A 24,615-nucleotide genomic window follows, 5' to 3' on the forward strand; every position below is an offset into this window, starting at 1 on the left:
CCTCCTGCTGAAGAAGACTAAACCCAACAAGGTTGCAGTGGCTGGGGTGGGGGGCCTCTGTGGGGAAGCGCTTGGGATCCTTGGTCCGGCCAGAGACTGTGAGGCCCATCTTCTCTTTGGGGATCCCGTGCTGGCTTCTGCTACTGGCCTCATTAGGGGTCCTGCTCACCCTTGATCTTTGGGCCAAGAGTGCCCAGAGTATTCTTCTTGGAATTTCCTGTGGCAAATTGACTCAAGGCTGGAATGTAGAACATTGCTAAAGGCTCTGGGAAAACAAACACAGAGAGGAGCTGCAGCCTAGATATTTAGTTTGCAAGATAGGGTTTCCACGGCTTCTTGCTCTGGCCACTACAGGGAGGTCAGAATGACTGGACAGACAGCACCTGTGTCTTTCACCATCCGGGCTGCTGTCTGGACACCTGGTCTCCCTAAAACTCACACCCAGGGAGATGAGGTGCACCCCTTGTCTAGCTGAGGCTGCCACTGGTGGAGTTCTGAGTGAGAACCCCCTCATCCCTGGGTGATTGGCAGAGGAATGACCCACTGTGAGGGGATGCTGCTTATGCAGAGAGAGTCAGAGAATCAGAGTACAAATCGCTCAGGTTTGTTCACACTAGAGGAGTCACCTATGATTGGCTGTTGTGGATGGGGCAGGGCATGCTCTCAGCTACCCAGATGCTGCTTCGTTCACTGGGCTTCTTGATATTTCTGCTTCCACCCAGTGATGTGGGCTTTTTCCTTGCTACTGTCTCTATCCACCGGGGTGGCTATAACAAAATACTATGGACCAGAGGGTTTACCCAACAAATATTTCTTTCTCAAAGTTCTGGAGGCTGGAATCCAAGGTGAGGGTACCAGCACAGTTGGGGTCTCTATGAGGGTCCTCTTTAGAGTGGTGTCCTCATGTACCCTTCCTTGGCTGGTGCTCATCAAGAGGGATTGGGTGTTTCTTACTCTTTTCATAAGGCTGCTAGTCCTGTCATGGTGCTCTAGCCTCATGATCTAATTGCTTTTCAAAGACTCCACCTCCAGACACCATCACGTGGGGAATTAGGGTTTAACAGATCAGTCTTGGGGGGACACAAACAGTCAGTTTGTAGCACTTAATATGTGTGTGTGTGTTAGTCGTTCATTCGTGTCCAACTCTTTGTAACCCCATGGTCTGTAACCTGCCAGGCTCCTCTGTCCATGGGATTCTCCAGGCAAGCATACTGGAGTGGGTAGCCATTCCCTTCTCCAGGGGATCTTCCCCACCTGGGGATTGAACCTGGGTGTCCTGCACTGCAGACAGATATTTTTTTTTTTTAACCTTCTGAGCCACCAGGAAAGCCCTAGACTTATACTTCTTTCAGCGTCTGTTTGGTTCTCATCTCTCTGAGCCCTCTCGTAGCCTCTCCTTCCATTGATGTGTTCTGTTTTTTTATGTAGACATTTGTTTTAATTCTGTTGGAGTTTAGTTGATTAATGATGTTATGTTCATTTCTGCTGTACAGCAAAGAGACTCAGTCATACATACATACACATTCTTTTTATTAGTCTTTTCCATTGTGGTTTATCATAGGATGGTGAGTATAGTTCCCTCCACTATGCAGTAGGACCTTGTTGTCACTGATGCTTCCTAGAACTTGTCTGCATCCTTCATGTGGCACTGATCATGTGGCTTTCTGTTGATACTTTATCTTCCCAATTGGGTCTCTTTTAAAAATATTCTTATATGTAATATATGTATATGCATGTGTGCTTAGTCACTTCAGTTGTGTCCAACTCTTTGTGACCCCATGGACTGTAGCCTGCCAGGCTCCAATGTCCGTGGGATTTCCCAGGCAAGAATACTGGAGTGGGTTGCCATCCCCTTCTCCAGGGGCTCCTTCTGACTCAGGGGCCAAACCCATGTCTCTTACATCTCCTGCATTGGAAGGCAGGTTCTTTACCGCTAGTGCCGCCTGGGAAGCTCAAGTATGTATATGTATATGTATATGTATATGTATATAAAATTAATTTATTTATCTAACAGATATTCGTTATGTGCCAGGCACTGTGCGAGACACTGGATGTAGATACTGGAGAGTGCAATAGAGATGGTCCACACCCCCCTTGGAGCTTATAGTCCGATGGAGGAGATAGACAATAATCAAGCGAACAATGTATATGATTAACAAGCAACACAGTATATGATAATCAAGCAAAGTATATGATTAACATCTTTGAAATGAGCAGGATGTAGAAATAGAATGTAATGGGAGAAGAAGGGGGGACCTCCTTGGGCAGAGCGGTCAGGGAACATTTATCTGAGGGGATGACATTTAAGCTGAGACCTGAAGAGCGAGGAGCCAGAAGAAATACAGGTGGGAGAAAGAACATCTCACACAGAGGCAGTAGCTTGTGCAGGAGCTGGTTGAGGGGGAACCTGGCATTTCTGGGGCCGCGAGAGGAGGCTGGTGTGGCTGGAGCTGAGGGAACCGGGGAGAGACCTGCAGGCAGGGCTAGGTCATATGGGGCCATCCCAGGCTGGGGCAAGGAGTCTGGATTTATTCTTTTTTAAAAAAATGTTTATTTGGCTGCACTGGGTCTTACCTGCAGCACGTGGAATCTTCAGTTTTGGCACGTGAACTCTTAGTTGCAGCGTGTGGGATCTAGTTCCCTGATCAAGGATTGAACCTGGGGCACCTGCATTGTGGACATGGAGTCTTAGCCAGTGACCCCCAGGGAGGTCCCCATAAGCTTTTTTTCTTTTAAGTGTACTCAGAATAAATCTAAAAACTTCCCTGGTGGTCCAGTAGCTAAGGTTCCACGCTCCCACTGCAGGGGGCCTGGGTTTGACCCCTGGTCAGAGAACTAGATCCTACGTGCTGCAACTAAGAATGTGCATGCTGCAGCTAAAGATCCTGCATGCCACAACAAAGATAGAGGATCCCATGAGCCGGAACCAAGACCTGGCACAGCCAAATGAATAAATAAATATTAAAAATAATTAAAAAGAAGGAAGCTTCTGAAGTCAACTAGTAATGTTATCCAAAGTGTGATAATGGATGATGACTCTGGCTACTGGGTGGACAATTAAGGGAGGCTGCAAGAATGACCTCAGAGAGACCGGAGAGGAGGTTATTTAAGTATCACTAGATCAGAGATGACAGCAGCCGAGGCCAGGAGGGTGGCCGTGTGGAGTGAGATAAGTAGGTAAATCTGAGTTATTTTGGAGATGGAAATGATGTACCTTGATGTGGGAGTGAGGGAGACAGAGGCGCTCAAGGAGAGCTCACGGGTTTCTGGCTTGAGCCACCTGGTGGGTGATGATGCCATTTTCTGGGATGGCGAAGCCTTGGAGGGGGAGATAAATCAGGAGTTCCATTCTAGGCATGTGAATTTTGAGATGCCTTTGAGACATTCCTGGGATTCCCTGGTGGCTCAGAGGTTAAAGCGTCTGCCTCCAATGCGGGAGACCCAGGTTTGATCCCTGGGTCCGGAAGATCCCCTGGAGAAGGAAGTGGTAACCCACTCCAGTATTCTTGCCTGGAGAATCCCATGGATGGAGGAGCCTGGTGGGCTACAGTCCACGAGGTCGCAAAGAGTTGGACACGACTGAGCGACTTCACTCACTTCACTGAGACATTCCTATCTGGAGCTTGCCTGGAGTTGTAGATTCTGGGAGTCATTAGCATATTTATGGTGTTTAAGGCCAGGGGACTGTGTAGGTTTTCCTAGGGAGAGGCTAGCACAAGAGGAGGCCCTAAGAATGTGCCTGCCCCCCTGGAAGTGCATCATAAGGGTTTGCAGGTGTTGTTACGGCACCCCAGGAGTCCAAGGAGATTTTTGAAAAAGAAGACATGGACAGGTGTGCCAGATGCTGCCGATAGCATCTGGTGAGGAGAGGCAGGTGACCACTGTATTTGGGAAAGTGGCGGACATTGGTGACCTCCTCAATAGCAATTTTGATGCAGTGATGAAGACAGAAACCTGATTGGAGGGAATTCCTGGCAGTCCAATGGTCGGGACTCCATGCTTTCACTGTCAAGGGCCTGGGTTCGATCCCTGGCCTGGGAACTAAAATCCCACAAGCTGCATAGCCAAAAAAGAAAGAAAGAAAGAAACCTGATTACAATCGTGGCCGTGGGCTCAGTTTCTCCAGCCAGAGCCGAAAGATTCCTTACAATGTGGGAAGGGACCTTTCTCTAAGTGCCAGGCTCTTCTGAACAACCTAGCTGGCCCACCCTCTCAGAGAAGATTGACTCTGACGCTGCCAGGAGGAACCTTGCTTCTTCAGCCTTCTTCATCGAGGGCTTCTTAGAACAGCCCGAGGAGTGCCTGAGAGGTGCCCCAGGCTGCCTGTGCTGGATCTCCTGTCTGTGCTGGTTGGGGCTGTGACTTCTCCTGTGGCCAGCCAGGATGTGGTCTTTGCCCTCCCAGGGTGGTATCCACAGAGGTGAGAAATCCTGCCCTCCTTCTTCAGTAACATTAGCCTGGTATCCTGGGGCCAGCTGTCCTCTCAGGGCCCTTTCAGGGGATATCTTAGAAGACTCAGAGACCTACAAATGGCTCCGTTATCCCAGGGTGTCTGAGGTGGGTAAGCATAGCAGACCACCATTAGCACCCTCCCACCTTGAGAAGAACTAGGACTCTGAATTTTTTTTTTTCTTTTTCTAATTTATTTATTTATTTATTTTTCCCTTCCATTTATTTTTATTTGTTGGAGGCTAATTACTTTACAACATTGCAGTGGTTTTTGTCATACATTGAAATGAGTTAGCCATGGATTTACATGTATTCCCCATCCCGGTCCCCCCTCCCACCTCCCTCTCCATCCCATCCCTCTGGGTCTTCCCAGTGCACCTGGCCTGAGCACTTGTCTCATGCATCCAACCTGGGCTGGTGATCTGTTTCACCCTAGATATACATGTTTCGATGCTGTTCTCTTGAAACATCCCGCCCTCGCCTTCTCCCACAGAGTCCACAAGTCTGTTCTATACATCTGAGTCTCTTTTTCTTTTTTTGCATATAAAGTTATCGTTACCATCTTTCTAAATTCCATATATATGTGTTAGTATACTGTAATGGTCTTTATCTTTCTGGCTTACTTCGCTCTGTATATTGGGTTCCAGTTTCACCCATCTCATTAGAACTGATTCAAATGAATTCTTTTTGATGGCTGAGTAATATTCCATGGTGTATATGTACCACAGCTTCCTCATCCATTCGTCTGCTGATGGGCATCTAGGTTGCTTCCATGACCTGGCTATTATAAACAGTGCTGCGATGAACATTGGGGTGCACGTGTCTCTTTCGGATCTGGTTTCCTCAGTGTGTATGCCTAGAAGTGGTATTGCTGGGTCATATGGCAGATCTATTTCCAGCTTTTTAAGGAATCTCCACACTGTTTTCCATAGTGGCTGTACTAATTTGCATTCCCACCAACAGTGTAAGAGGGTTCCCTTTTCTCCACACCCTCTCCAGCATTTATTGCTTGTAGACTTTTGGATAGCAGCCATCCTGACTGGTGTATAATGGTACCTCATTGTGGTTTTGATTTGCATTTCTCTGATAATGAGTGATGTTGAGCATCTTTTCATGTGTTTTTTTCCATATGTCTTCCTTGGAGAAATGTCTGTTTAGTTCTTTGGCCCATTTTTTGATTGGGTCATTTATTTTTCTGGAGTTGAGCTGGAGGAGTTGCTTGTATATTTTTGAGATTAATCCTTTGTCTGTTGCTTCGTTTGCTATTATTTTCTCCCAATCTGAGGGCTGTCTTTTCACCTTACTTATAGTATCCTTTGTTGTGCAAAAGCTTTTAAGTTTCATTAGGTCCCATTTGTTTATTTTTGTTTTTGTTTCTAAAATTCTGGGATGTGGGTCATAGAGGATCCTGCTGTGATTTATGTCGGAGAGTGTTTTGCCTATGTTCTCCTCTAGGAGTTTTATAGTTTCTGGTCTTACATTTAGATCTTTAATCCATTTTGAGTTTATTTTTGTGTATGGTGTTAGAAAGTGTTCTAGTTTCATTCTTTTACAGGTGGTTGACCAGTTTTCCCAGCACCACTTGTTAAAGAGGTTGTCTTTTTTCCATTGTATATCCTTGCCTCCTTTGTCGAAGATAAGGTGACCATAGGTTCATGGATTTATCTCTGGGCTTTCTATTCTGTTCCATTGATCTATATTTCTGTCTTTGTGCCAGTACCATACTGTCTTGATGACTGTGGCTTTGTAGTAGAGCCTGAAGTCAGGCAGGTTGATTCCTCCAGTTCCATTCTTCTTTCTCAAGGTTACTTTGGCTATTCGAGGTTTTTTGTATTTCCATACAAACTGTGAAATTATTTGTTCTAGTTCTGTGAAAAATACCGTTGGTAGTTTGATAGGGATTGCATTGAATCTATAGATTGCTTTGGGTAGAATAGCCATTTTGACAATATTGATTCTTCCCATCCATGAACACGGTATATTTCTCCATCTGTTTGTGTCCTCTTTGATTTCTTTCATCAGTGTTTTATAGTTTTCTATGTATAGGTCTTTTGTTTCTTTAGGTAGATATACTCCTAAGTATTTTATTCTTTTTGTTGCAATGGTGAATGGTATCGATTCCTTAATTTCTCTTTCTGTTTTCTCATTGTTAGTGTATAGGAATGCAAGAGATTTCTGTGTGTTAATTTTATATCCTGCAACTTTACTGAATTCATTGATTAGCTCTAGTAATTTTCTGGTGGAGTCTTTAGGGTTTTCTATGTAGAGGATCATGTCATCTGCAAACAGAGAGAGTTTCACTTCTTCTTTTCCTATCTGGATTCCTTTTACTTCTTCTTCTGCCCTGATTGCTGTGGCCAACACTTCCAAAACTATGTTGAATAGTAGTGGTGAGAGTGGGCACCCTTGTCTTGTTCCTGATTTCAGGGGAAATGCTTTCAATTTTTCACCATTGAGGGTGATGCGTGCTGTGGGTTTGTTGTATATAGCTTTTATTATGTTGAGGTATGTTCCTTCTATTCCTGCTTTCTGGAGAGTTTTAATCATAAATGGATGTTGAATTTTGTCAAAGGCTTTTTCTGCATCTATTGAGATAATCATATGGTTTTTATCTTTCAATTTGTTAATGTGGTGTATTACATTGATTGATTTGCAGATATTAAAGAATCCTTGCATACCTGGGATAAAACCCACTTGGTAATGGTGTATGATTTTTTTAATATGTTGTTGGATTCTGTTTGCTAGAATTTTGTTAAGGATTTTTGCATCTATGTTCATCAGTGATATTGGCCTGTAGTTCTCTTTTTTGGTGGCATCTTTGTCTGGTTTTGGAATTAGGCTGATGGTGGCCTCATAGAATGAGTTTGGAAGTTTTCCTTCTTCTGCAATTTTCTGGAAGAGTTTGAGTAAGATAGGTGTTAGCTCTTGCCTGAATTTTTGGTAGAATTCAGCTGTGAAGCCATCTGGTAGGACTCTGAATTAAGCACCAAGGAACAGTAAGATCGTCAGTCACTCAATTGTGTCCAACTCTTTGTGTCCCCATGGACTGCAGCATGCCAGGCTCCTCTGTCCTTCACTATCTCCTGGAGTTTGCTCAGACTCATGCCCGTTGAGTGGATGATGCCATCCAACCATCTCATCCTCTGTCGCCCCCTTCTCCTCCTGTCGGCAGTCTTTCCAAGTATCAGGGTCTTTTCTGATGAGTCAGTTCTTTGCATCAGGTGGCCAGAGGATTGGAGCTTCAGCTTCAGCATCTGTCCTTCCAGTGAATATTCAGGGTTGATTTCCTTTAGGATTGACTGGTGTGATCTCCTTGCTGTCCAAGGGACTTTCAAGAGTGTTCTCCAACACTACATTTCAAAAGCATCAATTCTTTGGTACTCAGCCATCTTTATGGTCCAGCTCTCATATCTGTACACGACTAGTGGAAAAATCACAGCTTTGACTGTATGGACCTTTGTCTGCAAAGTGACATCTCTGCTTTTTAATGTGCTGTCTAGGTTGGTCATAACTTTTCTTCCAAGGAGCAAGCATCTTTAATTTCATGGCTGCAGTCACTGTCTGCAGTGATTTTGGAGCCCAAGAAATAAAGTCTGACTCATATGGAGTGACAGGGAAATTTGGGGAGAGCTGCTTGCACCTGGCCCAGGATGCATTGTACTTGTCCAGCAGGATCCTTCAGAGCATGAGAGTTCTCCATCACTTGGCCTTTGGTGGGCTGGGGGTGCTCAAGAAAAGAATCCCCGGATGTGTTCTTCAGAGGGGCTGGAGTTGCAGCCCTGGCTTCAGATCCTTACCTTGGCAGTTGTGAGAGCTTGACTGGGTTTTTAACATCACACAACCTCTGTGCTTATTGTCAAAATCAGGACAGTTACACCTACGAGAGAGCTTGGTCTCTTATTCCCCGGGACTTCCGGGGTGCTCCATTGGTCCTCATCTCCCAGGATGCTGAGTTAAACCTTGGGCTGTGCAGGCTGTGAGGTGGAGGGCCAGCCCCCAAGGCTGGTGGGGGCCATCAGGGAAGGCAGCTTGGAGGAGGTGTCCTGAGCTGAGCTTGAAGGAGGAGCAAGCAGGCCTGTTCTAGAAGGCGGCCCTTCTTATTGTCTCAGGGGGTATGTGTGTCTCAAAAAGGAGGGGGCAGACAAGGGAGAATCAGCTAATAAAACCTTTGTGCATTTTGCTAAGGAGTCTGATTTTCTTAGAAGACAACAGGGAGCCGTGACATGTTTAAGGCAGGAGGGAGACCCAGCACAGTTAGTGCTTTGGAACGGAAGATCCCTTTGGCCGCTGTGCACACAGTGGGTCAGAGGAGAGAGGGGCTGCAGACGGGGGTGTCCTAGGGGCCCACTGCGATGGGGCCTGAGATCAGGCGTGCCGAGCCAGAGGGTGTGAGGGGTGAGGCCGGTTCCCAGAACTAGCTGGATGTGGACAGTGAGGGAGTGGGAGGAGGCAGGTGGACACTGCAGTCTCTGGCCTGTTGACCGGCTGGCTGACAAGTCATTACTACCTGAGAGGTGGGAGCTGGAGGTCTGGGCACAGTGTTAATGTTAGTCTCTTCAGTTGGGTCTGACTCTCTGTGACCCCAAGGACTCTGTAGCCCATCAGGCTCTTCTGTCCCTGGATTCTGCAGGCAAGAAGACTGGAGTGGGTCGCTATTCTCTTCTCCAGGGAATCTTCCCAACTCAGGGATTGAACCTGGGTCCCCTGCATTGCAGACAGATTCTTTATTGTCTGAGTTACCAGGGAAGCCCCAGTCTGGGCATAGAAGGAAGGTGTTTGGGTTTGAACTTGTTTGTTGGGAAGCCTTTGGAACAGGCAAGTGGAAATGTATACGTGGGAGTTTGGGGGAGAGGTCGAGGCTTGAGATTGAGATTATGGGATTAAGTGAAATAAAGCAGGAAGAGCTGTGAGGAGCCTCTGGGCACAGAGGCGCACAGTAAACATTAGTTCCTTCAAAGAGCTTGTAAGCTCATTTGGGGAGACAAGGCTCACACGTGTGGAAACATTTAATATGAAGAGGAGGCCCTGCTTAATTAAGTGTTGTAAGGATTAAACTCCCTGCTGTGGGCGTTCCGAGGAAGGGAGCCGTGTGGCCGGAGGAGCCATGATGGGTGATGTGGATGGGGATCCTGCTGCTGGGGGGGAAGGAAGCTTCCAGAACGGGGCGGGAGGGGAAACCAGGATGTCCCAGGAGAGAGGGAGGTCCTGCTCGGAGCACAGGTGCCAGTGGAGGGAGGAGAGTGTGTGTGTGTGTGTGTGTGTGTGTGTGTGTGTAACTGGAGCTCTGAAATGTTCTGGGGAGCACTGGGAAGACAGACTCCTGCAGCCCCTCCCGCCTGTCAGTTCCTAACTCCAGCAGACCCCAAACGTGTTGCTCAATAAGAGGAAGAAACAGAGGCCGGTGAGGAGTCCTGGTTTAGGAGTCACTAAATCCTGATATCACCGCAGCTCTGTGACTGCCTCGGCCCGTAACTAACTCTGCGATCTTGTTGGAAACTGGAATGAGTTACCTTGTTAGGTAGGAGTTCCCCATTCTAAGGGGCTTCCCTGGTGGCTCAGATGGTAAAGAATCCGCCAGCAATGCAGGAGAGCCAGGCTCGATGCCTGAGTCAGGAAGCTCCCCTGGAGAAGGGAATGGCAACCCACTCCAGTATTCTTGCCTGGGAAGTCCATGGACAGAGGAGCCCGGCAGGCCATGGTTCGTAGGGTCACAGCGTCAGACATGACTGAGCGACTAAGTACGTACGCCCCATCCTAAGAGGTACAGAGCGGAGGCTGGGGGCCCCTTGCCAGGCCTCAGATGAGTGTCAGGTTTGGGACTTTTGTCCCTTCTGAGCTGGTGTGATTGTGACTGTCTTGTCTCTCAAGTTCAATTGAAGGGATTGGATCGCATGGACCAGGAGGCCCCTCTGCCTCCTTCTTCTCCCTGCCCCTCCCCTTTCCTCTCTTCCTTCCCCTTTCTTTTTCTTCTGATTTTCAAAATGAACTTCACTTTCCTGCTTTTGCTAATTACAAAAGCTGTATGTGCTCGCCATAAAACATAATTCCTCCAAGACAGGAAGGTCGACTCAAGAAAGTAGACATCATCTGCAAGCCGAGCACCCTGAAATCGCCCTGAAATAAGTATGTTTAGGAGAATGTGTACCTCCAGGCTTTAAAACTAGGCATCCACATATTTTGACAACAGTGATGTTGTGTGGTGTATGCAGTTTTATTTGTGCTTTTTTCCCGCTATATTAATGTTTCAGTCTTAATGTCTTGGCACGTCCAAGTTTACTGGTTTTGATGGCAGTCTCCTTTTCTCCGTGGGTGACACGCAGAACTTGCTTTGGTTACATGTGTACATTTGCTCTGTCATGTAAGAAACTCATAATTGGATTGGAGCTTGGCACGTGGAAGGGGACAGACATTCTGGGCCCTGGGACAGAAGGGGACACTTAGGCAACCAGAGAGCTGTTGTCTTGTGGTCTCGGGCCTTCCTTGAGATGAAGGGGAGGACAGGTGACTGGGCTGAGCCGGGGTCTTCTCGGTGGGTGGGTGGGTGTGTTTCTGTGAGGTTTCCGTTTGTGAGTTTGGGTTGCTCTCTGCTGACAGGCCGTTCAGGAGCCGGTCGTCAGTTTCCTGTAACCTCTCGGGGCGGTGCACAGGACAAGAACTGTGCTAAGCCGTCCGTTTGGGGATGGAAAAGGCAGAGGCCTCTTAAGCTTTGCTGTAACTTCTCGGGCGGTGCACAGGACAAGAATTGTGCTAAGCTGTCAGTTTAGGGATGGAAAAGGCAGAGACCTCTTCAGAGGCAGAAGGCAGTGCCCGAAGCGGAAGGTTTTAGGAGTCAGTGTGTGTATTGGCCTTGTTAAAAAAATCAGCTGGCTGCTAATATGGCGATCAGGGCTGCAGCCACAGTGGAGAGGGCTGGAGAGTGTCGGCGGGCTGAGCCTGGAAGCAAGGAAGGTCTGGGGCAGTGGCTTATTTTCTCTATTCGCTTTTCTAAGTGTTTGTTTCTCAGGGGGAGTTTTAAGTAAACCGAGCAAGGATCATTGCCTGCGACTTGCTAATCCTTCCCTCGCTGCCGCAGAGACAGACGATTGGAAATCCCTAAGAAATCAACAGATAGTAGCTCCCAAGTGGTGAGCAGTGAGCTCAGAAGACTCGGGGCTGCAGCGGCCAAGGTTATTAAACGGCCAGCTCTCTCTGCTGCCGTTGGAAGGAGGTGTGGCACTGTGCTAGTGGGAGAGCTGGGCTTTTTTACCTTCTGGAAGATGTGCAGGGCGGGAAGAAAGCTGGGCAGGTAGACAGGTCTGGGGGCTGCTGCCTCCTCCTTCCTCCTGCTGGAAACTCACACACAGATGCCCATGGAGAAGGAACCACTTTGCCCACCTCTTGGCGACCTCTCCTGTCTCCTTCTTTTTCGGGCTCATTGTGTTCTAGTTGTTTTAATTAGTGCCTGTGTCTTTAAGGAAGTTGAACTGGCAGAGGGAGACCTCAGACAGAACCACCAGAGCGTGTGCAGTGGCCCAAGATGAGGAGAGAGGACCCCGGAGATTGCCACCCACTGGCCTGAGCACCCCATCTCCTCTACCGATTGAAGGAGGTGTGGCTTGCAGGGACCCTGTTGCGGGTCCATGGGATGGGGGTGCTGGCCGGAGTGGGGCCCGGGCTGCCTTGTCTGCAGTGAGCCTCGTCCTGACTCGTGATGGGAGGAAGGTGCACTGGCCGAGGAGGTGGCAGCTGTGGATGGAGCATGAAATCCTTGTGTCTGAAGGTGGAGCCTGGGGGATCCATAATTCCACCTGGCAACAGGCTTGAAGCTCTCTCCCCCCTCCCCCAAATTTCATTTTAGAGATGGAGAAGCTGAGGGCCAGAGAGGTGGAGCTACCTGCCCACAGTCACCCAGCTAGGAAGGGACAGGACGCAGGCAAAAGGTCAGGTCTGGGCAGCACCCTGTCCCGTGAGGTGGCTTGGCACGGTGGAGGGATAACTGGACAGGGATGTCAGACCTGGGGTACCAGCCTTGGGACCTGGAACATCTCTGAGGTTACTTCTTTACAGGGACTGTGCGTGCACGCTCAGTCGTGTCCCATTCTATGTGACCTTCTGGACTGTAGCCCACCAGGCTCCTCTCCTCTGCCCACGGGATTTCCCAAGCAAGAATACTGGAGTGAGTCGCCATTTCCTCCTCCAGGGGATGTTCCCGACCCAGTGGAACCTGTGTCTCCTGCATTGGCATGTGGGTTCCTTACCACTGAGCCACCAGGGAAGTCCATTTAAATAATCTGTTGTTCAGTCTCTCAGTTGTATCTGACTCTTTGCGACCCCATAGACTGCAGCACCCCAGGCTTCCCTGTCCTTCACCATCTCCTGCAGTTTGCTGAAGTTCATGTCCATTGAGTCTGTCATTTAAAGAATAGACAGAATCAAATCTGTCTTGTCTACCTTATGGGGCTGTTGTAGAATAGGAAATGAGAGAAGATCCAGGAAGTTACTTGGAATGCTGCAAAGAATCTCCCCCCACCCATTACCCGCCCCCTCCAACTGCCTCCCACCCTTCCCAGTCATGTTTAAAAGCCTGTAACTTGGAGAGGAAAGTGGGCAGAGATGGGTAGGTCCCCCCACAGAGGGAAATGACGGAATATCAGGGAAGACTCAATGCTTGAATACATGCAGAGCCCTGGAGATGGCTTTTGGCTTCTGGCTGTGGACAGAACGTCTAAGACCAGTTGGATCATGGGCTAGACCAGACCTCTGCTTCCTTCCTTTTCCTTCCAGCTCTTTGTAGGAAGCTCATCAGACAGTCCTGAGTCCCCTTTGTCCTGCCAGAATCCCAGCTGTTTGTCCATGGCACAGTGAAGGCTGGGCTGGGAGGGGTGGGGCATGGGGTGCCCATCCTGGGGGTCCTCAGTCCAGAGCCCCTTCCCCATTCTCCCTTTCTCCATAAGGGCTCACACCTGCATTGCTCCTATTCCCTACCGCCCTCCCTGCCCTCTGGATCAACCTCCCAGAGGTCAATGGCAGAAAGGAGGGGGGAGAAACAGAAATGATGATGACTTTGATTTTCTTCTGTCGGAGCCTGGGGAGGGTGGTTGTTTTGCTTCCTGGACCTCAGTGGAGAATTCTCTGCCAGACAATCATCTCGGCGCTTTCATTGCTTTCTGATGCTCCTCTAACTGCACAGGGTCGGCTATTAAATGGTCATCAAACCTCAGCCTCTATCCCATCAATAGTCATAAAGTTGGGGAGATAAAAGCCATCAGTTTTCCATTATAGCTGAAAGCAACACTGTAGATAGCTATTTTCTGAATGCTGCAGATAGATGTATTTTAACTCGAGCAGGGTTTCCAGTGGCCCCCAGCTCAGCTGTGGGTCCTGCTGGGCCGATAACCTGTCAGGTGGTTAAAATGGGGATGGGGCCAGGGCTTTCTCTCTCTTTGTCTTCTTTCTCTTGGGAGGATTGAAACGCACATCCTTAGGTATAGGGTGCTGGGTGGGGGTTGCGGAGGTAGGACTGGGGGCTTCTTCCCTTGGTTCTGACCAGATGCTGTGCATAAATGCCAGGGTTGTCATCTGCTCATTCTAATGAGAAATGACCTATCTTTGCCTGAGCTTGGGCTGTGGGCAGCCTGGGGGCCTGGATCCAGAGTAGGTGCCTGGTGAATTGATAGGGGATCAGGGCTTGCAGGGCTTCTGAGGTGACTCAGCAGTAAAAAAAGCCTCCTGTTAATGCAGAAGATACAGGTATGATCCCTGGGTCAGGAAAATTCCCTGAAGGAGGAAATGGCAATCCACTCCAGTATTCTTGCCTGGAGAATCCCATGAACAGAGGAGCCTTGTGGGCTACAGTCCACGGGGTCACAAAAGAGTTGGACATGACTGAGTGTGCATGCGTGTACACACACACACACACACACACACACACACACACACACACACACACAGACACACACATGGGGCCGCGGCTGGGTCTGGGGAAAGGGAACGGCTGCAGCCTGTGGAAGCTGGGAGACGGATGCAGACCGTCAGGAGGATGGCTGCTCCTGATATACACTCTCTGCAGCTCCTCCCAGACGAGCAGGCCATTTGGAAATGGATTTTGCAATCTAACAGCTTGGCAGTGAGCAGCCATCAGGTAAGTCCTCCGAATGAACTTTTCAAAGCTCTCCAACCCTAGGACCCTTCTGCCTCTGGTATCAGAAGAATCTAGGATCTGAGACCTCCCGTCTCAGACTCCTGCCTGCAGCCTTCTCTGCTGGCCTCCTGCCAGGCGCCTGGACCCCAGCCTCCCTGGATGTGTGACTTGTCTGCTGTCCCTGCCTCTGGGGCCCTGCGGGAACCAGCTCCCCTGCCTGGGTCTGCCTGCGAATGAAATGGGAGGAGCCTGTTGATCTTAGCAGACCCTTTGAGGTCACCAGCTCTTTGAGGCTTCTTTGTCTTCCTGGAGGCTGTGTTCTCTGTTCCAGCACCCGCTCGTCTCGACCCCCTTCAGAGCCCTTCCTAGGATGCACTGCAGTTGTACCATGTGTGGATTTCACTGGACAACACTCCTGGGTCAGATCGCATTTCCTGATCTTTCTTGGTTGCTCCAGCTTCTCCCCGCCCCAGTCTGGCTGGCAGGAAATGCAGCCCCAGTGAATGTAGCTTCCTTGTCTGTGGGCCCCCAGGATCTAGGCTCAGGCGTGGGAGGGCTGCAGGGGTGAGGAGCTGATGGTCCACCCTGTGACGTTGCCCTGCCCACCAGCCTTACCGTGTGGCCCAGGCCCTTTAGCATCTGCCTCCCTAGCCCACGCGGTTGTCGTCTCCACTCACCCCAGACTTGCCCAGAGAGACCCTCCCCCGGGCACTGCCCTCGAGGCTGTGGGGCTCCCAGTTGAGCGTCTCCTGGGGGCTCCTCACAAGGGCTCGAGGGGCCCGGGTTTCCTCTAACTTGGGGAATGGCCTCTTTCCAGCTCCAGTGGGCGTCTCTGCCCTCCCTCTCCATCACCGAGCCCGGGTACCTCCTCTTCTTGGTTGCCTTCCCCAGGCTTCTGAAAATAAGCCCTCCTCTGGGACTTCCCTGGTGGGCCCAGTGGTTAAGAATCCGCTTGCAGTGCAGGGTTCGATCCCTGGTCGGGGAACTAAGATCCCACATGCCCTGTGGCAACTAAGCTGGCACGACACGTCTAGACAATGAGAGGGTCCCAACAAAGAGCTCGCGTGACACGAGCAAGATCCTGCGTGCTGTGCCTGAGACAGCGCAGCCAAGTAAAACAGAGCAAGTTCCTCTTCTTGGTGGCAGGGACATTCAGGCTTCCGGCCTCAGATCCCTGCTGTGCTTCTCGAGGAAACGTGTGGATGTCGGGGGAGGAAGGTGAGAGCACCTTTCATCATTTCAATCCATCTTCTGTGCCTCCTGCATCAAGTTCTTCTGCCTGCAGCCGCGTGTGGCCTGTACACCGTGCCCATACACAGGCCCCTGCCCCTGGCCCAGGGCTGGCGTGATGCGGGGTGCCAGGAATGCTTGTTGAATCCTTCAATGCTCTCTGTGGCCTGCAGCAGACATTGCAGGAGGTAACCTTTTCTTAATGACACAGTGCTCTCCTTGATGACCAGTCAATTCACACAGATGGCACCCACTATGCCTTAGGTATTTCTTACGGGAATCTGTTGGCCCCTGCACTAATTAGCCTCAGACACCGTGAATCTTGAGCCGCTGTGTTTTGCTTTTCTAGAATTTCTGTCTTATCCCGTGTGTCTGATACCACTCCTTGCTGAAGGCTCTCCCTACCCCTGGGAGTTTTCCTCTGTCCCCCATTTTCTTTCCCTGCTTTTCTCTGGAACAGAAAAACCAGATCACCTGTGTGTTCAGATTATCCATGCACTAGGCACCATTAGACCTGAAGCGAAGTGAGAAAGGATTTTCTTAGGAGTAAAATATCTGTTTTAGTGTATGAACACTATACTCTCCGCTCAGGCGGCTTCCTTATTCTTGGCGGGCTGCCTGAGAAGTGACCTACAAAAGTGCTGTTACGGTAGAGCCTTTCAGATGAAAAAAAATATGTTTTAAGATGAAGGGACATGAGAGCGTATTAAGGACTTTTGGAATGAGAATTGGCCACACAGCTGGATGAGGAGAGGCGAACTCTGTTCTCTATGCAAAGGGCAAGGCCGAATCTTCATCACTGATGGTTTTCCCTGTTGACCTTGGGCAGCAGCACAGTTATACCTCTTTTGTCACAGACAGTGAGCCTGGGGATTCGGATGAGGGGGGTTTGGGCCTAGGAGGGGTGAGAGTTGTCCCACCAGCAGTGGATATCGTCTCATCCAGGGCTGTTGCTTTTGCATCGTGTGACAAGTGAACACCTGAGTTGGCGATGGTGGCAGTGAGGCTTGACCCAAGCAGGTGCTGTAAGGATCAGGTAGCGAGGGTGCATGGCCAAGGGCCTCTTTTCAGAAAGTAAAAAAAAAATTAATTGAAATATAGTTGATTAACAATGTTGTATTAGTTTCTGATATACACCTATACACACACACACATGCGCGCGCGCACATACATACACACACATTCCTTTCTTTTTCATATTCTTTTCCATTATGATTTATCACAGGATATTGGCTATAGTTCCCTCTGCTATACAGTAGGTCCTTGTTGTTTATCTATTTTGCACCTGTGTGCATGTGAGCTAAGTCATTTTATTCACGTCCGACCCTTTGCGACCCTGTGGATTGTAGCCTGGCAGGTTCTTATGTCCATGGGATTTTCCAGGCAAGAATACTGGAGTGGGTTTCCATCTCCTTCTCCAGGAGATCTTCCTGACCCAGGGGTGGAACCCACGTGTCTATGTCTCCTGCGCTGGCAGCCGGGCTGTCTGGTTGCCGTCTGGGAAGCCCGTTTTGCACACGGCAGTGTGTGTGTTCACCCCAGCAGCGTGTGTGTTCACCCCAGCAGTGTGTGTGTTCACCCCGATTCCCATTTTCCCTCCCCCTGTTTTCCTTTGGTTCTCATAAGTTTGTTTTCAGTGTCTGTGAGTCTGTTTCTGTTTGGTAAGTAAGTTCATTTGTGTCACATTTTGGACTCTGCATTTAAGTGATGCCGGGTGATATTTGCCTTTGTCTGGCTTACTTCACTTCGTATGTAAACTCTAGGCCCAGCCGCGTTGCCGCACATGGCGCTAGCTCATTCTTTTTTATGGCCTAGTAGTATTCCACTGTATGTCTGTACCACACCTTCTGTATCCATTCACCTGTCAGTGGGCTTTTACGTTGCTTCCTTGTCTTGGCTGTTGTAAACAGGGTAGCGATGAGCGTTAAGGTGTGTGTATCTTTTTGAATTATAGTTTTCTTCAGATGTTTGCCCAGGAATGGGATTGCAGGATCATATGGTGACTCTATTTTTAGTTTTTTAGGGAACCTCCATACTATTTTCCATAGTGACTGTACCAATTTATATTCACACGAGGGGACGTGTGAGCTGGCATGCTGTTAGTAGCTTGATGGATGGGATGAGCCCGGGACCAGAAATCCTGGGCCCTGCTCCTAAACCAGTCCCTTCTCTCTGGGAAACCTCAGGGGCGCTCTGTATCCTCTCAGCATTGCCTTCTATGTCTGAAAGCCAAGGGGATGAAGGAAATGATGCCAGCTCACATGCTGCATTGACTGTGGCGTGCCCTCTTCCCAGGATTTGGGCAGGAGAGAGGGAAGTATGTGATGGAGAAGACCTGTGGGCTCAGGGCATCAGTAAGCTTCCTGTTACCCAGCAAGGTCCAAAGTGCCTTTGTCTCATGATTTGTAAGTTTGTCTGGGAAGATGCGGGCGGAGGGTGTGTGGCCTCGGAGGGAGGTTTAGGGACAGAAATACTGGGTGAGGCGCCGCTGGACCAGCTGAGCCACTTGGAGAAGTGCTTTCTGCTTGGATGGCTGTGCAAGGCCAGACTCAACCTCTCTGGTGTGTGGACAGGAGCAGAAACAGGGGCTTCTGTGGAGCAGCTTCCTCATTTCTGGAGTGAGGAGGGGTGGGGCTCACTGGTCTCCAAGTCCCTCCTGACCCCAAACACTGAGAACCAGAGACACCCCTTTATAGTTCCCTCTCTTGCCAGGAAGAGAGGATGTGGGGGGTCTGCCCCCCGGCCCCTCCCCTCTTTAGATTTCCTGCTTGGGGTCATCCTTCCAGAGCATCCTGGGTGGTGCAGCTCCCATTCTAGGTTGTCCGTCTCTGGGAGCAGGGCCCTGGGTCTGTGGGAGCAAACAGGAGGAAAGAGCCATTCTCCGGTGACTCCGCCCGGGGGTGCCCTTTGGGGATGGTGGTGGGAGGAAGAAAGATACAAGCCCATGTGTTCTCTTTGATGGTTGGATAGAATCACTGCCTCAATGGACATGAGTTTGAGTAAACTCCGGGAGATAGTAAAGGACAGGGAAGCCTCGAGTGCTGCAGTCCATGGGGTCGCAAAGAGTCAGACACGACGTGACTGAACAACAGGATTTGTTTCTTTATTTTTGGCTGCGCTGGGTCTTCGTTGCCGCATGCAGGCTTTCTCGAGTTGCGGCCAGCGGGGGCTGCTCTCTAGCTGCCGTGCGTGGGCTTCTCGTTTTGGAGGCCTCTCTCGTTGCGGAGCTCAGGCTTTAGGCGGAGCAGGCTGCAGTAGTTGCCGCATGTGGGCTCTGCGGCGCTGGGTCAGTACTTGTGGTGCATGGGCTTAGTTGTGCGAGCGTGTGTATTCTTTGCGGGACGAGTGTGTGTTCAGAGGAGGGTGCATGAACGAAGGAAAGTGTGTGTCCTCATGGGAGAGGGAGCTTCTATGGGAGCAGGTCTGTGAATTTTATCAACCCACTCTCTCAGTGTCTCTTAACTGTAGATGCTACGTCTGTAAAGAAATTGCCATCCTCTTTAATGCCAATGAAACCCAGGCTCTCCACAGTAAAAGAGGGAGGTCTCCTGGCTCCCACCCTCCTCTCCTGGACCCCCTTCCACTGGGGCTCTCTCTCGGATGACCACCAACACTTCCTTTCTGTGATGGGTTGGGGGCAGCCCTGCTTGCCTTTAATACTCAAGTTCCAGTGGTGATGCCTCTCCACTTTCTAAAACCTCAAAGCACAACCAGAATCAGTTGTTAATGACACTTAAATAAAGAGAGACTTAGGGAAGGGAACACAGAGGTTAGCCTGAGCCTGGGGTGTATCTGTTTTCCTGAAACCAAGCATCTCTCTGCCTTATCTCCGTCATACTCTGGTCTTGGGCTACCCAACATGGTAGGCGCCACTTGGCATCTGCTTCCCTGGGCACAGGCCTTAGACTCTGCTGGCCAGACCCCAGGGGGCCTGGCTGCCCAAGAGGACCAGTCCCTTCCCCTTATCGCTGGTGCTGGGAATACCACTCCCTGGGGAGACCAGTCTTGCCCAGAAGGGTGTGCTTTCCAAGGGAGGTGGCACTGATGGAATTGGATGTTTGGTGCCCGCCACTGTGAGGGACGGTCATACTCAGTTAGCTTCAGGGGCTATTTATTTATTTATTTTTATTTTTAAGATTTTTTTTTTAATGTGGACCATTTTAAAAGTCTTTACATTGAATTTGCTATATATAGTTGGACTTCCCTGGTGGCTCAGATGGTAAAGAGTCTGCCTGCAATGCAGGAGACCTGGCTTCAGTCGCTGGGTTGGGAAGATCCCCTGGAGAAGGGAATGGCTACCTCCTCCAGTATTCCTGCCTGGAGAATCCCATGGACACTGGAGCCTGGTGGGCTACAGACCACGGGGTTGCAAAGAGTCAGACATGACTGAGCAACCAACACTTCCACTGCTTTCTGTTTTACTGCTTCTGCTTTCTGCTTTTCAGCTGTAAGGGGTATGTGAGATCTTAGCTTTCTGACCAGGGAAGCTTCCCCTGCATTGGAAGGTGAAGTCTTTTTTTTTTTTTTTTTGAAAACTATTTATTTTGTGTTGGGGTATAGCTGATTAACAGACAATGTTGTGATAGTTTCAGGTGAACGGTGAAAGGACTCAGTCATACGTATATCTGTATCCATTCTCCCTGAAACTCCCCTTACATCCAGGCCAATGTTACATGGCAAGTCCTTATTGGTTACCCATTTTAAATGTAACAGCATGTAGATGTCCATCCCAACTCCCTAACTATCTGGAAGGTGCAGTCTTAACCACTAGACCACCAGGGAGGTCCCTCAAGTGCTCCTTACAATGCTATTGTTATTTTCCTATGCTCAGATAAGGGCACTGCGGGCCAGAGACTTTTAAGTGACTCGCCCAAGACCACACAGGACATAGGGTGGGCAGAAGTCTGAAGCTGGCTGGCTCCAGAGGCTCTGTTGTCACAGTTACCCTGCAGGGTCTCCAGATGGGTCCCCGTCTCCGTTATTTGTAGCTCTTATTAAAAGGTTGATTCCCAGGTCCCTCCTAAAACCCGTTGAGACAGGTTCCTGGATTCAAGGACCAGAAATCCAATCTCCCCCTGGCTCCCTGGGTGATTATCTTCACTGTGAAAGTTCAGAACCAACCCTTGCTGGAACCCTGGCACTGGACCTGCTCTGGGCCCTCTGCCCGGCATCGGCAGGGTGAGGGAGCCAGTAGAGAAGATTCTGGATGCGCAGTGACAAACAAATCCACCTTGTAGGCAAATATATGGGGGGAAAATGGAAACAGTGACAGACTATTTTCTTTTTGGGCTCCAAAATCACTGCAGCCATGAGATTAAAAGATGCTTGCTGCTTGAAAGAAAAGTTATGATAAACCTAGACAGTGTATTAAAAAGCACAGACATCACTTTGCCTACAAAGATCCGTATAGTCAGAGCTGTGGTTTTTCCAGTCGTCATGTATGGATGTGAGAGTTGGACTATAAAGAAGGCTGAGTGCCAAAGAATTGATGCTTTTGGATTGTGGTGCTGGAGAAGACTCTTGAGAGTCCCTTGGAGAGCAAGGAGATCAAACCAGTCCATCCTAAAGGAGATCAGTCCTGAATATTCATTGAAAGAACTGATGCTGAAGCTGAAGCTCCAATACTTTGGGCACCTGAATCAAAGAACTGACTCATTAGAAAAAGCCCTGATGCTGGGAAAGATTAAGGGCAGGAGGAGAAGGGGACGATAGAGGATGAGATGGTTGGATGGCATCACTGTCTCGATGGACGTGAGTTTGAGCAAACTCTGGGAGATGGTGAAGGACAGAGAGGCCTGGCCTGCTGCAGTCCGTGGGGATCACAAAGAGTTGGACACGACTGAGCGACTAAACCACAACAAAGGTGGACCTGTGACTAGGAATTTATTTGCTGATGTCTTCTCCTTCTCTATGTTCTCTAGAATTCTTCCAATGGTGGCAGGAGGCAGCCTGGGCTGGAGAGTGGCCCAGATTTATCTGCCATTTGCTTGTGTGGAGCATCCAAAACTTTTGTTTTAATATCCAGCTGGCATTTTTACTATTAAAATGAACCCTGCCTGTTTATCCTTTGGAAAGCAATCAAAATATTTGCGGTGAATCCAGTCGGTGGAAATGCGATGCCAGTGCAGGGAGACCACTGTGGCGTGAACAGAACACACGGATGGACCTGAGTCTTGAAGACGGGGTTCTGCGCAGTGTGGAGGCTGCTGCTTGTGGCCAGACCAGACTGGGCAGCACTCTGGGTCTAGCTGGCTCCCGTCACAGCCAGCCTGCTGCCAGTTGAGCATCCCTTGCTCCCACGCTGGGGCACGCCTGGCCCTGGGGCGATGCAGGACTGGAGTCTGGGAACCAGAGGAAGTGAAGCTTAGGGCCCACAGCTGTCCATGCCCAGGGGGAGAGCACAGTGGAAATCGCTCCCCCAGGGCATCAGGGCTGCAGGTCCTGGGGCCTGTGCGGAAGGGGCCCAGATCCTCTGCCAGCACTGGCGGGGCACGCCTTGCAGAGACTGCGACTCTGGAGAGGAAAAGCCTCTTCTTGGAGCAGTGGCTTCTCAGTCAGACACAGAGGGTCTCAGCCTGCATCTGAATCACACTGGGGTTGGGAGTGGGTGAGGTGAAGTGCTTGCTCTAAGGAGAAGGAGATGCATGAATGCTAGTGTGTTGAATAGCCCTTCCCCAAACTCCAGAAGGTTCACCTGGAACTCCAGAATGTGGCTTTATTTGAATAGGGTCTTGGCAGATGTAATTAATACGGATGAGGCCACACTGGGTTAGTGTGGACTCTAAATGCCAGTTGCAGCATGCCAATTGACTGGTCCTCTAAAGAAGGACGGGGCAAACACAGACACACAGGGAGGAACATGGAGGCAGAGAGATGGAAACGATGCAGTTTCGGGCCAGGAAACCCTGAGCATCCCTGGGAGCCACCAGCCGCTGCGAGAGGTGGGGAAGCCCCGTCCCCTGCTGCTACCTTGATCTCAGGCCTCTAGTTTCCAGAACGGAGAGAGAATTAATTCCTGCTATTTTCCCTGGTGGCTCAGATGGTAAAGAATCTGCCTGCAATGCGGGAGACCTGGGTTCAATCCCTGGGTCAGGAAGATCCCCTGAGAAGGGAATGGCTACCCACTCCATTCTTGCCTGGGAAATCCCACGGAGAGAGGAGCCTGGTGGGCTCCAGTCCGTGGGGTCTCACAGAGCTGGGAACGACTGAGCAACTAACACTTTCACTACACTGAGCCTCTCGGTTTGTGGTGACTTGCATGAGAGCCGTGGGACGGGAACACACTAAAGCAGGGTCTCCCACACTTCCCCAGGGGAGTCATCAGCCACAGCAAGACCGTGACCCCCAAGGCTGGTGGCCCCTGGCACAGTTCATGACCATCAGTTTCCCATGAGAGGCAGGCGGGACCTCCAGTGGGTAGGTGCTGCATGGAAGGCTGGAGAATGCTAAGGCGGGATTTCTAAGGAAGGGAGAGGGTGTGGGAGGGTGGGTTCCAGGGCACTTGATTGGGAGCGGTTGGGCTGGGGTCTGTTCTGCTGTGTGTGAGGAATCACTGGTTTCCTGGACAGAGAGAGGAGCCGGGGAAAGACCACCGTTTTGAAGGCAAAGACGGAGAAAAGCAGATGTGCTGTGGGCCTATAAGGGACCAGTCTTCCTCATGACAGCAAAGCCCAGTGACTCTTGAGGGGGAGGGAAACAGGAGGAAGAGGTTCAGGGTCGGGCAGCTGCTGGCTCTGCCCTCATGGCTGAGACCCCACCGTGAGGCCTCTCTCGGCTTCTGCTGCCCCCGTCATACCCAGCCCCAGGGGTGATGTCCTTCCCGGGCAGGAGGACCAGTCCAGGCCTGTCTGCCCCTCTGAGAGGACCAGTGGCCTTGGGCTGGCACCCCACACAGACCAGGGTTCAAGTTCCAGCCCCCAGCACTTCCCAGGCACGCCTCAGTCGTCTCTCCAGGCCTTGGTCTCCTTCTCTATCTGGTGGGTGATTTTATGAGAATTAAATCTGTTAATACTTTTAGAGGTGCTTAGCAGACACACAGCAGATGCTCGGAATTGTTAGCTATTATTATTTACTATTAGTTCGGTAGGTCTCAGTAAGGACTGAGATGGAAATAATTATAGCAAGCATAAAGTGCATAAAAATATAGGAAACATAAACTGCATTAAAAAAACAACAACACAGGTTTCCATAGTGCAGGTTTCGGATTCTGAGCTGGCTCAGCTCCTTGTAGTTCTCCCCAGGCTGGGCATCGGGATTCCGTGAAGGTTTCCACCTGGCTGCCTGCCTCGGAGCCTCTCAGCCCCGAGTGTGTAGTTGTGGAGGGGGGCAGGGGGTTGATAGCTGGTTTCCTTGTGGTGGGAGCAGGGCTTGCTCTTTGTTGGGAGCTGGATTGAAACAACCCAGCCCTAATGCCTCAGTTTTGGGCTCAGAAACCTCCTTTGGGATGAACTAACTGGGAGGGCTTGGGAGCAGGAGGAGAAGGGGACGACAGAGGATGAGATGGCTGGATGGCATCACCAACTCGATGGACATGAGTTTGAGTAAACTCCAGGAATTGGTGATGGACAGGGAGGCCTGGCATGCTGTAATTCATGCAAAGAGTCGGAAACGACCGAGTGACTGAACTGAACTAGCATTAAGGGCTTCCCAGGTGGCTCAGTGGTAAAGAATCTGCCTGCCATTGCAGGAGACACAGGTTTGATCCCTGGGTCAGCAAGATCCCCTGGAGGAGGAAATGGCAACCCACTCCAGTATTCTTGCCTGGGAAACCTCATGGACAGAGGAGCCTGGCAGGCTATAGTCCTTGTGGTCTCAAA

The 24,615-nt window shown here is 50.1% G+C and overlaps 1 protein-coding gene across 2 annotated transcripts in view; it reads left to right on the forward strand.

Annotated features, from left to right (window-relative positions):
• GFRA2 (GDNF family receptor alpha 2) overlaps positions 1-24,615 on the forward strand; it is a 106,008-nt gene that overhangs the window by 45,355 nt on the left and 36,038 nt on the right. The window lies entirely within an intron of this gene.

This window comes from Odocoileus virginianus, chromosome 31 (genome assembly GCF_023699985.2).
Source record: "Odocoileus virginianus isolate 20LAN1187 ecotype Illinois chromosome 31, Ovbor_1.2, whole genome shotgun sequence".
In the NCBI taxonomy this organism is placed as follows: Eukaryota; Metazoa; Chordata; class Mammalia; order Artiodactyla; family Cervidae; genus Odocoileus; species Odocoileus virginianus.